Genomic DNA, 13097 nt, shown 5'->3' on the forward strand with positions numbered 1-13097 from the left:
TATTTTATGCCTTTCTTCTCTGGGTCTCTGTCATTCTCAAAATTATCTCAGATTAGGTGATAAATGATAGGATGCAACGTAATGTTAAAATTGAGAACCACTTATGAAAATCTGAAAAGAGTGTAGAATTTCTACTAACTCAGTCAATATTCAACATTTTACTGGAGATCATATCTAATTATACGACTTCCATTCCTAAGCAGCTCAAAAAAAAAAAGAAAGAAAAAAGAGTAAAAAAAGCTATGACTACTGGAAAAGAAGAGATATATTTTTTGTATATATTTTCAGAAAATATTATCTACATGAAAAAATCTAGAATCAATGGTCAAGCTAATAGAACTACTAGGAAATAAGAGGAATAAGGTTTGAAAAGAGATATAAGATCAATTTAAAAATTAATAGAGAAAACTGTCCATAAATTACTAAAAAATTACACTAAAAACTATAAACTTCCTTAGAATTTATCTGAGGAAACAGATATATATCTTTATGGATAAAATTCTGAAACTTTATTGAAATACACACAAGATCTGAATAAATGGAGGAATATACCAATTAATGGGTGGGAATGCTATGTCTACACCAAATTTTTATTTAACTTAATGCAATTTCAACTCAAATCAACAGGGTTTTTATAGAACTTGAAAATTTTATTCTAAAATGTATACTGAGATTTAACTTTACTAATCTAGTCAAATTAATTCTGAAAAAGATGAATAAGGACATTGAGACTAGCCTTACCAACTATCAATACTAAGTATAAAGCTATAGTAATTTAGACAATATAGTTTTGGCACAGAAATGGACAAAGAAATCAAAGGACTTGAATGGAAAGGTTAGAAAGAGAACCATACTTATTTTGGAACTTGACATATGAGAGTGAAGGATTCCAACTCAGTGGGAAAATGGTGGTAGACAACTGGACTTCTACAAAAAAAAGCAACAACAATATAGATCCCTACCTCCTAACAACAATGTTCTAAATGAGTGAAACTAATATGAAAAACAAAGAAATTAAAAGAGAATAAAATCTTTGTGACTTCAAAGATAAGTGGGTTACTTAAACAAGACATAAGGGAACAAAACATAATGGAAAATATTAATAAATTTAGTTATAATTAATTTTTCAAAATAATCTGAAAAAGATACCATAAACAGATTTAAATGGAGGTGGTGGCTAGGGTAAGATATTTGAAACAATACAATAGACATAGAATTAGTATCCCAAACATTTAAAGAACTTTTACAAATCAGTAGAGAAAGAAAAACACTCTAACTTGAAAAATAGGTAAAGGATATAACATAATTATCAAAACACACAAAAGGCCAGTAAATCAATGAAAAAAGCATTCCACCAGGAAACAAGTCACACATTAATATTAATAACAATATAAAGGAGATCAATTGTTTGGCCAATCGAATCACCAAGAACTAAAAATTTGACACTGTCAAGTGCATCTGGGGATATGGAGAAAGAAACTCTCTTACTCTGCTAGTGACTGTGTTAATTAGGAAAGTCAATAGATAAGCAACATGACATTGCCTAATAAAATACAAAGTGTAGTTTCTCTACAACTTCTCTACAGTTTCTCTAAAAACCAAAATATCTAACCTAAATAAATTCTCACATATAATTACTAAGACACATGTAAAAGGTTTTTAATGCAGCATTTTTTACAATAAAAAACACTGGGAGTAGTCTAAATACCCAGAAATGCATAAAAAATATATTCTTATGACAGACTATGTATGTATATATATGAATACATCTTGAAGCTATTAATGTTTAATTTAAAAATTAGAAAAATATTATATATTTGGTATAAAATAATTTATAGAAAATAGAAATAGCAGACACACAAAATAACACTATATATGTGGATACACATTACACACACACACACACACACACACACACACACACACACATCCACAGGTAGAAAATACACCAAATTCATGGTAGTTGTTGTTTCTGGCATTGGGGAGGAGAAGGAGATTAGGATTTGGGGTTTAGATCTAAAAGGGACTTCCACTTCATCTGAAATATTTATTTCTTCTATTTAAAAGTACTTGAAGCAGGAAGAAGACCCCTCAGAATGTCTGTTCAACATTACATTGGAGATTGTAGTCAGGGCAGTTAGGCAAGAAAAAGAAATAAAAGGTCCAAATTGGAAAGGAAAAAATAAAGCATGATTTATTGATAGATGGCATGATTTTATATAGAGAAAATCTTAAGGAACAACTACTAGAACAAATAAGTTCAACAAATTGCGGGATATACAAGATGAGTATACAAAAATCAGTTGATTTCTATACACCAGCAATGAATAATCTGAAAATTAAACTAAGAAAATATTCCATTAACAATATTGTCAAAATGAATAAAATGCTTAAGAATAAATTTAACAAAAGAAGTGCAAGACTTCTACACTGGAAACTACAAAACATTGTTAAAGAAGAGCTAAATAAATGGAAAGACATTCCATATTCATGCATCAGAAGACAAAATTGTTAAGATAGAAATACTCCCCCAATTGATCTATGGATTCAGTGTGGTCCTTATTATAATTCCTGCTGGCTTTTTTTCCCCCAGAAATTAAAAGTTGATCCTGAAATTGATACGTAAATACTAAGGACCCAAAATAGCCAAAACAGTCTTGAAAAAGAATAAGAATTTTGGAGGAGTCACACTTCCCCATTTCAAAACTTAACTGCAAAGCTACAATAATCAAGACATTGGTATAAGGATAGCTATATAGTTTAATGAATAGCTGTATACTTAAATGGAAGAGAATCAACAAAATTTGAAGATATTTCAACAGTGAAAGAATAGTCTTTTCAAAAAATGTTGCTAGAATAATGGATATCCACAAATGGAAGTGTGAAACCGACTCCTTACCTCACACCATACACAAAAACTAAGTCAAAATTGATCATAGACCTAAATGTAAGCTAAAACTATAAAACTCTTAAAAGAAAACATAGGAATATATCTCCATGATTTTGAGCTAGGCAATAATTTCTTAGTTAAAATACCAAAAGCACAAGCAATAAAGAAAACTGATAAATTAGATTCATCAAAATTCAAAACTTACACACTTCAAAAGACATAATTAAGAAAGTGAAAAGATAACCCACAGACTGGGAGAAAATATTTGCAAATCATATATTCAAAAAAGGACTTATAATTAGGACATACAAAGACCTCTTGCAACTCAATTATAAGACAAATACAAAAATGAGCAAAGGATTTGAATAGACATTTCTTCAGAAAAGATATATGAATGGCTAATAAGTATCGTAATAAATGTTCAGCATCATTTGTCATTAAGGAAATGCAAATCAAAGCAATGAGATAGGACTTCACACTGACTAAAATTGCTATATATAAAAAAATAGACAAACAGTAACAAGTGTTGGTGAGGATGTTGAGGAATTGAAACCCTCACACATGGCTGATGGAAATTTAAAATGTTACAGGCACTTTGGAAAAACAGTACAGCAGTTTCTCAAAATGTTAAATATACAGTCACCATATTATGACCCAGCATTCCACTTCTAGGTATCTATAAAAGAAAAATAAAAGCATATGTCCACTCATAGACTGTACATGAATGTTCATAACAGCATTATTCGTAAGAGCCAAAAGATTAAAACAACCCAAATGTTATGAGCTGATTAATGGATAAATAAAAATGTGGTATATTCATGATGATGGCATATTATTCAACCATAAAAAGTAACAAAATACTGATACATGCTACAACATGAACCTCAAAAACATGCTGAGTGAAACAAGCCAGACACAAAAGACCACATATTATGATTCTATTTATATGAAATGTCCAGAATAGGCAAATCTATAAAGACAGAAAGTAGATTAGTGGTTGCCTGGAGCTGAGGGTGGATATGGGCTGTGACTGCAAGAAAGTGGACATGAGATTTATTTTTGGAGTGGTGGAAATTTTCTAAAACTAGATTGTGGTGATGGTTGCACAGCTCTGTAAATATACCAAAAATCATTCAATTGTACACTTAAAATGGGTGAAATTTTTGTTATGTAAATTACATCTCAATAAAGCTGTTTAAAAAAACCACTTGAAGCAAATATGACAAAAGATTAAGATGTCCATTCTGGCTGGTTGGAATGCAGGGTTTTGTTATACATTCTATTTTCTTTATTTTTAATGTTTCTCAAAAGCAAAAATATTAAGACACCATAAATTCCTGGGCCCCAGTTTCAAATGAGATGGATGCATAAATTTACAGTCTTCTGATTATACCCTTACCTTCAGACACTGTCAGTTGTCCCCATTCCCAAAGGAAATGACTTAGAACATTCTTAGTAAAGCTTACCAGTCATACATAGCAAACCCAACTCTTTAGTGCCTGTTGAACATAAGCCAAGAATAACTAGATGTATAAGGAAAAAATTTAACATGCAAAACAGAAACCAAACCATCCTAGAAGAGTGAATTCAGAGAAAACAGACATATGTAGAGAGCAAATAAAACTTTTACAAATCCCTATAAATATTTCAAGAGAGAGAAGAGAAAATCTACAGCCATGAAAAATGTGAGAAATCTATAATAAAAGGAATATTCAGAGAACAAAAAGAATTTCTGAAAGTCAAAAATAATTGCTAGAATGTTTGGAAAATAAAAGAACAAAGAAGGAAAATAAGAGAAAAATAACATAAGAAAATTAAAGGATCAGTCCAAGAGGTTTAATATCCAACTAGTTATATTTCCAGAGAGAGAAAACTGAAAATATAGTGGGAAGAAATATATTTTTAAAATAGAATAGAAAAGTTCTCAGCAACAAAGAATATGAATCTACATCAAATCTACCACAATAGTTGACAAAAAAGACTTACCAATCATATTTTAATGAAATCTCAGAAAATAAGGAACAAACAAATAGTCATAAAAGTGTTCAAGAAGTGAAAATAGGTTGCACACAAAAAAATCAGAAAACAGATTTTGGATGTCTAGAAAGTAGGATTTAATGCAACGATATCTTCAGAATTCTGAAAGAAAAGCATAAAGGTAGAACACAGACATTTTCAGACATGTGAACTCGGGTAGACTGTTGTTATATTTGTGGCCAATAACTTTAGAATGTCCTTTTTATATTTGAGGAAATTCCCGCATTATTACCCCTGCCTTGCCAAGGTTGAAGTCATAGCTCAGTTATCCAGCATCTATTGCAGCAAAGACATAGGCATATGACATTGGCTCTTCCAGACGTTTCCTTGGAAGAGCTCAATCTGAAGAAACGTGTGGAAGTCAAATTTGCACAGGATCTGTTCCTAGAGGAGGGTGGTGAGACACTGAACTTTCAGAGGCAGCAGTGGCATAGATTCTAGTTGGTAATGTCCCTTGTTCAGGGTCTTTGGTGCCTTTGACCAGAGGAGGTATAAGAATACTTTAATATGGATGGTCGGATAATTTGGGTGTTGTTCCTGGAAGCACAGTCACCAAACCCTATTCTCTGGTCCTCCTGGAGATTCTGTAAGCTACTTCACAATCTCTAATGAATCTTCCAAGGATGCTTCTGGTGGATGTGCTCCACCAACACAAGGAAGTAAACCAAGAAAAAAGACTGAGATGGGCGGGGGGGTGGATTAAGGGATCTAACATAATAGGGAAAAAGAATCCCCAGGATTACAGTGGATAGAAACCCCAGGATGCAGGCTGTGCAACAACCTAAAGACTACCCAGTCCAGATTCAGTTAAACATATGGAGGGCTCCAGGAAGAATATTTCTGAAAAGAGAAATCGGATTCAGTACGTGTTGTGTTTTATGTATTTAGAAGAGATTTGCACTGCTGGAAATGAATTTGGGAATGAATTAATATGTATAAAACCGAGCAAATGAAATAAGACAATTATTAACTATAGGATAAATAAAATTTTGTTTATGAAAGGCAGTGCAATCATGGTACACTACATGACTCAGCTGTATCTAATATTACATGGTAAAAATTCAGACTTGACTTAACCAAAAAATTTGATATGAGAGGCTGGGGTAGAGGAAGTCTATGTGTGCTGGGATGGAGCATAAGAGAACTAGATCGACGTCTTTTTTTTTTTTTTTAACATCTTTATTGGAGTATAATTGCTTTACAATGGTGTGTTAGTTTCTGCTTTATAACAAAGTGAATCAGTTATATATATATACATATGTTCCCATATCTCTTCCCTCTTGCGTCTCCCTCCCTCCCACCCTCCCTATCCCACCCCTCTAGGTGGTCATAAATAGATCCACGTCTTTTATAGTCTGTGTCCACAATATCTAAAACTGAAAAGTCTAGAAATACCGGAAAAACAAAACATAGAAAATAGCTAAAATATGTAGGAGTGGTTGCCTTTGAGGAGTGGGAATGAGGGAGAGGAATTATATTTGTCAGGGTTCTTTATTTGCATTCTACAGAATTTACTCCAAAGCAAAAGAGCTGTGTTCTGTTTTGTTTTTAGTTTGTTTTTAAGTATTAAGTAGTTTATGGAATCTCTGGGAACATTTCAAGAACCAGGATTATCTACTACTCAAGAAATATATTTAAAATTTATTTAGAGTCCAAAGAAGCATATGTTAGAAGTTGCCTTAAAATTCGAGTGGCTGTGTCTTGGAGATAGGGGTTCAAGAAGACTTCTGCCCTTCTGCCAGATACCACTGTGGCTGTCACAGTATCCATGTAAGAGGAAAGAAAAATAGAGAAATCTCTGAGGTTAATATTCCCAGGCTCAATTTATTATATGTCACAATGAAGTCATTATGTGACATTTAAGTTGCTGATTTAAAGGCCAAGTCCTCATCTTTATCAGGATTTAATTTATGCTGTTCAACTGTATCAGGATTTAATCCATGCTGTGCAGGCCTGACACATCTCCTCTATATCCACACTCCTGGGTATTCCTAACTAGGGAGTCCACATAAATACTGGTATTCGAGATAAAAAAGGTCCAGGAAAAGGCACCTTTTAATCTTCTCTTTTCCACGAAGCTTCTCAAGAAAGGAATGTTGAAGCTTGTGGAGCAGAATCATGCAGGTATCTTAGAGAAAGAAGCGAACACATCTCATTGAAGGGATTTATGACTTTAGACAAGTGCCCATTAGAGGTGAAAGCAAGCTGTCAAGTAAAACAGTCTGGAGAGTTCCCACATCAACAGTTTGTTTTAAGCACCAAATAAACAGGCCAGACAAATAGTGTTGGTGGAGTGTAGAGGACAGTCGTTTTCTGAGACCTAGGGTTTGTAGAGAAGAATCCCTCAAGTAGGAGAGTCTTCTTGAAAGCAGGGATTGTAATTTAGTTAAGGGTAAGAGAACAAAAGTGAGGGAGGAGGCACATGGAGTCAGGGACAATGGCTAGATGGATTTGACTGAAGCTGGGAGCTTGTTTAAGGAACTATTGTGAGAGACATTTGGGGAAACAAGAAGAGATAAAGATGGTGGTTTAAACACAATCATTTATTTTGTTCCCTCCAAAACTACACTGGAATGACGATAACAGGATTTTTGTTTTAAGAAGTAATATACCAAGAAAATGGTAAAGGAGATAATATAGTAGCAAAACTTGAAAACAGATGGACAAGTAGAAACTGATTTGTCAAACCCAGGAAATTTGAATGCTAAATTGGCAGTGACGAAAGCCAAGAAGCAACACAATTCCTTAATTGTCTCTAAGAACTCAGAAGGCTTAGGATTTCATGGCACCGGGTACCTCTGGAAGTGGCAGTTAAAATGAGGCTAAGGAGGGCTTGTGGAAAGTCTGTCTTAGAAGAAGTGAGAACCTCAGATCCCCTCCCTCTGGGCAGCAGGGTAAACTGCTCTCTCACCCTGAACAGAAGACTAAGCTTCATTTTCTAGAGCAGGTGAAAAGGATGGTCTCTGGACTGGGAATTTCCAGGAATTGTTGAGAATGTGGTTGTTATAGGGAAAACCAATTGATTTAGTGAACTTCCCAAGCTGGATATTGGAAAATTCAGGACCCATTTTCCATGTGGTGGGGAAGCCAGGCCTGGCCCCTCAGGAGGAAGATTAGAAGATTCTTCACTGTTGAATATCACCAGTCATAGAGATACCAGCATCAGAGGTTCAGCCAGGAAACAGCCCAGCCAGATCACCATACAGGGAAGCATAATCTCCAAACTCATCCACACACCCTGAGCTTCTAAACAGTTCTTTATGCTGTACTCTTATATGTGCGCCTACTAGTAAGGATCACCAGACATTTGAGGAAAGCCTTAAACATGAAAGATAGAAACCAAACCAAACCAAACCAAACCAAAACAAAACAAAAGAAAAAAAATAAAAAGAAGTTTCAAAGAAACACACTATACAGGAGGGAAAAATACCTCCAAAAGCCATTGACATTTTAGTATTTTCTGAGAGATAAAATAAGTACATCTGTGAAACAAAAATAGGACAATGGTGAGGGCAGGGAAGGAAGATATGTACACTTGAAAAAGCTAAGGGGACAGAAATGAGCTGTTAAAAATTAAAAGTTTGATAGGAGAAATGAAAAAGGCAATAGAAGTAGGTTTATAAGATAAGGATGAGAGAAAATTTCAGAAGATAAAGCATAGTGATAAACAGATAGAAAATTAGAAGAAGAAAAGACACAAAAATTGGAGGTCCAGTCCATGAGGTCTGATATCAAAATACAGGAGTTAATGTACAGAGGGAAAAACTAGAGGAAGTTGTCAAAGAAGTAACTAAAAAGTTTTCATAAACTAAAGAACCAGACGGAAAAATTTAAGAGCACTAGGACAAAGAAAAGCTCCTATAAACTAATAGAGAGGAACACAACAAACTAGGACTAGGAATCATACTTACATCTCCCTTATTCCTCATACCATACTTGCAAAACTATAAAAAAAGTTAATAAAACAAACTCCAAAACCCCAGTTAGAATTAAAGATATAATTAAAATCCAAATTAAAAATACAATTAACATATAAAAAGGAAAAACCCCATAAGATAATATTTATCTGTCTCTGGATGAGCAAATAACTTTCTAACTTTCTAAACATAAAGGCCATGAAAGACATTACAAAGGAAAAGACCCACTCAACATTTTAATATATTAAACTGAAATATATGCTAAAATCATTTAAATTAAATATAAATTAAAGAAATGGCAAACTGGGAAAAAATATGAACAGATTAAACAAAGGGTGTAATATGTAAAATATTCACATGAGCAATTTGTAAAATGTTCATATACTGTGTAAAATATGCAAAATAGTCACATAATATATAAAATGTTCATGTAAGTAGATGAGAAAAAACACTTGAACTATATTAGAGAAAAATGGGCAAAGGATATGAACCAATACAAATGGTTAGCATTCATTGAAGAAAAAAAGTCAATCTTAGTTGTAATCTAAGAAATATAAATTAAAACTAGAGCTACATTTTTCAACAAAATTTTTCACAATAATTTAGTTTACAAATTATTAAAGATTGTTTTTCAGAGTAAAGTTAACGGTGAGGATGTAAAGTGATATGTTTCTGGAAAGTTTTGGCAATACATGTTAAGGATTTTAAATGTTTAGAACTTGCAATGCAGTAATACAATTTCTAGAAATCTAATCCAAGGAATTTCATTATTTAACTACTGTTATACCAAATATACTGATCTAGGTACTGAAAAATATAGGATATTTATAAGGGATTAGGAATACTTGTGGAAAAGTAAAAAACAAAATAACTGTCCAATAATAGGGGGAACGTTGAGTCACTTATCTCCATCAAATAGAATTTATTTAGCCATCAAATATTATGGTTATAATTACTTTCAATAAATGGTAAGTAGACTTTCTAACTTGAGAAGAAATTTATTAAACACAGCATTTAGATATTGGCTGTCAGCAGAAACAATGGCTAACGTCTGAGGCAGTCTGTCAACAATCCTCATTTGAAATAATAGCTTTGAAATATGCACGGAACATAAAAGATAAGAAGGCTTTCCTGCTGTCCTGAAATTGCTGAGCAATCTGTACAATAAGCAAACAGGACAATGGTCACAGTGAGAGGATTTATTAAACTGTCTTCATTTCTTACCTTCCCCAGTTTAAAACACACACACACACACACACACACACACCAGGAAAGCTTGGAGGAATTATTTTTGAAAGACTCCAACTTTCCAGAAATCCATCAAGTCTAATCATTCTGCTCAAAATACTTTTCTTCAATTGTCCGGTTTCCTTAGATGAAGAATTTCTGTGTTACTGGGGATACCATGAATAAGGGTAAAATGGAAGAGTAACTGAAACGAAAGGGTACTTATTCTCAACTAGTACCTGTGGCTCCAATTGAAAGAATCATGGAGGCGGTTTCACAGTAAAAGCAACCATCTGAGACCCATAGAGAAGACATTTGTCTGGAGCACTGAAGGATCACCATAATTGTAATCGGCAAATTCTGAGAAGTTTTGATTTGCGCAGAGTTACACTTACAAAATCAGAGTGTTTTAGTTGGATGCTCAATATCTGAAGACTAATGTGTATCTAGATTATTTATTTTATATAGATAGTAGGCCGGGCTCATTCCTCCTAGGATCCTTAGAAATGTAAAAAGGAAATAATTTAGTTTATAAAACAAATACAGGGGACTTCCCTGGCAGTCCAGTGGTTAGGACTCTCTGCTTCCACTGCAGGGGGATGGGTTTGGTCCCTGGTCAGGGAACTAAGATCCCACATGCCACGTGGCAAAGCCAACAAAAACAAATACTCAACTCAAGGCTTGTTTTAGTTTTCTATTAATAATTCAATAAGAAATGAAGGCTTGTGTGAACTTCATAATCAGCATTTTATGGTGTATTAGGGGAAAGACCCTTAGCACACTATTTAAATTTTTGACATTAATTTTCCTTCCAAATTATTTCACTCTTCTCTTTTCATTTCTTTGAGGAAGTGTTCATATAGAATGAAAAATTTCATTATATATTATATAGTTTTAAATAAAATCATTGTAGAAGAATTTTTAAGATTAAAAATTAGGGTGAGATGGGCAGATTATCACATGATACAGGTGACTGCTACTTGTAGATCCTCAGGGTCTAGCTTGAATGGTGACAGCTATAAGTAGGAGAGGAAGGCAAGCTGGATCCTTGGCTCCTTATATAAGGAAGGAGAGCACAGGAAACCTCCCTGGGGTATACAGATGTCCCTGGGGCCTCACAGTAGACTGTCCTGTGATCCCCTGACCTCACCGATTATATGACTAGGGAGAGGGAGATGTAATAACCAATGGTAACTGGGATACTGTATTCCCATACTTAGAAAAAAAGATTTCTAAAGGAGGAAGTGAATTTCAGGAGAAAGATGATCAATTTCTACTAAACAAGTTGATTTTCAGGGGCTCAGTGGCCAGTCAAGAAGGAAAAGCAAATCAGAAGCGCAGGAGAAAGTCAGTGCTATTCGAGAAAGCTATGGCACTAAATAATATCTATAAAGAGAGAGTGTGATACTAAAGAATGCCGTGAACATAAAAAGGAAATTTAAAGGGAGAAAAAAAAAGAGTTCAAAGAGAAATGAGAATTGAGCTTTGAAATAAGACTGTATTTGTATAGTAGAAAAAGAAGTGGAACCAAGGAGAAAGAAAAGAACCGGAGAAGACTATCAGTACCCTGGAGGTCAGAGACATTTTAGGAGGAAGGAATTGCGCCATGAATCAATGATGTAGAGAGATAAAGTGTAACCCATGGAGCAGAACTTGGGAGACAGTGTGATGATTTACAGAGATGAATTTCAGTGGAGAAGTGGGGTCAGAATCAGAAGCCAAGAGAGATGAGGAAATGTTTCTGTAAATGTAGATTATTTTTGTTTATGTTTTGACATGTTGGGTATTGAAATGAAGGTAAGAGAATGGATGCAGCTTAAATCAGGAAACAGACTGATGACTGATGATTTAACTCTTTACGGAGGTGATAGTGATCATTTAATTGACCATAGTTTTGGAATGCATGGGAGGTGTCAATTTAAGGAGTTTAAATGGCAAGATTAGCTCTGGAGAGGGGGAGTATCTTCTCTTCTCCTGAGATAGGAGAATAGGAAGAAAAATGGGGTGTAACCAAGAGGAGAGAGACTGCAGTGTGCGCCAAATGACTTTCGTTACTTATTTTTTTAATAAACATTTTTTGGAGTGTGCACTATATAAAGTACCAAGATCCCTTGGAAAATATGATGATGAAAAAGACCTAGACAATGCCCTCAAAGTAGTTTTATATGGAAGATAAGACAAGGGCATAAATAACTCTAGAGATTGAGAACACAACCTGTTAAGTTAAATATAAATTTTTTTACACCTCAGTTTCTTCCTCCATAAAATGGGAATAATGAGAGTACCACCTATGTTTCAAGCATCCCATTCTCTTTCTAGCTTACATTTCCCAGTGTTCTAATAGAAGTATTTGACCTAATGGAAACATTCAGCCCATGAATCAAACACTGTTTCATTCTCCATCATTGCCCTTATGTTCTCATTTCCTTTTTTACCCAAGATAAATTTACTGGCCCATCATTTTAATCACTCTCTTATCCCTCCATCCAATCCATCTAGACACTTGGTCCTCTCTCCTTGAGATACACATGGCTGGAAAACCCTAACCCTGATGAAACCTTACTATTTGCTTTCTTCCCATCTTTCGAGTCCCCTTGTCCATGGCGGAAAATTCCACAAAGTCATACAATATGAGTTCAGGAAACACATCCAGAGCAAGGCACACATAGGATCTGCATTTCTTCAGCATCTACGTGGGGAGGCATCCCATGTTGAGGAGGGTTTTGTTCTAGTGGAAGCCCCTTCCCCATTGCTCTTCCTTCATATAGGGCCTTGATGGCAGCCAATTTATTAGGAAAGGGACCTTCAAACTGCTTGGGGAATTAAGCTGCCTAGATATCATGCCAGCCATTTACAGGAGCTGTCTGGGAAAGCCAGCAGCCCCATACGTTAGGAGGCACCTGGACACTTTGGATCCTTTTGGATGCTATAGCCCTCCAGTCATGGAAGGAGTCTAGGCTAGCCTATTATTCAGGCATCTTAGGATGAACATCTAGGGTCATTTTTGAACAATGCTTCTCCTTCAT

The sequence above is a fragment of the Globicephala melas genome, chromosome 8, assembly GCF_963455315.2.
Source record: "Globicephala melas chromosome 8, mGloMel1.2, whole genome shotgun sequence".
NCBI lineage: Eukaryota > Metazoa > Chordata > Mammalia > Artiodactyla > Delphinidae > Globicephala > Globicephala melas.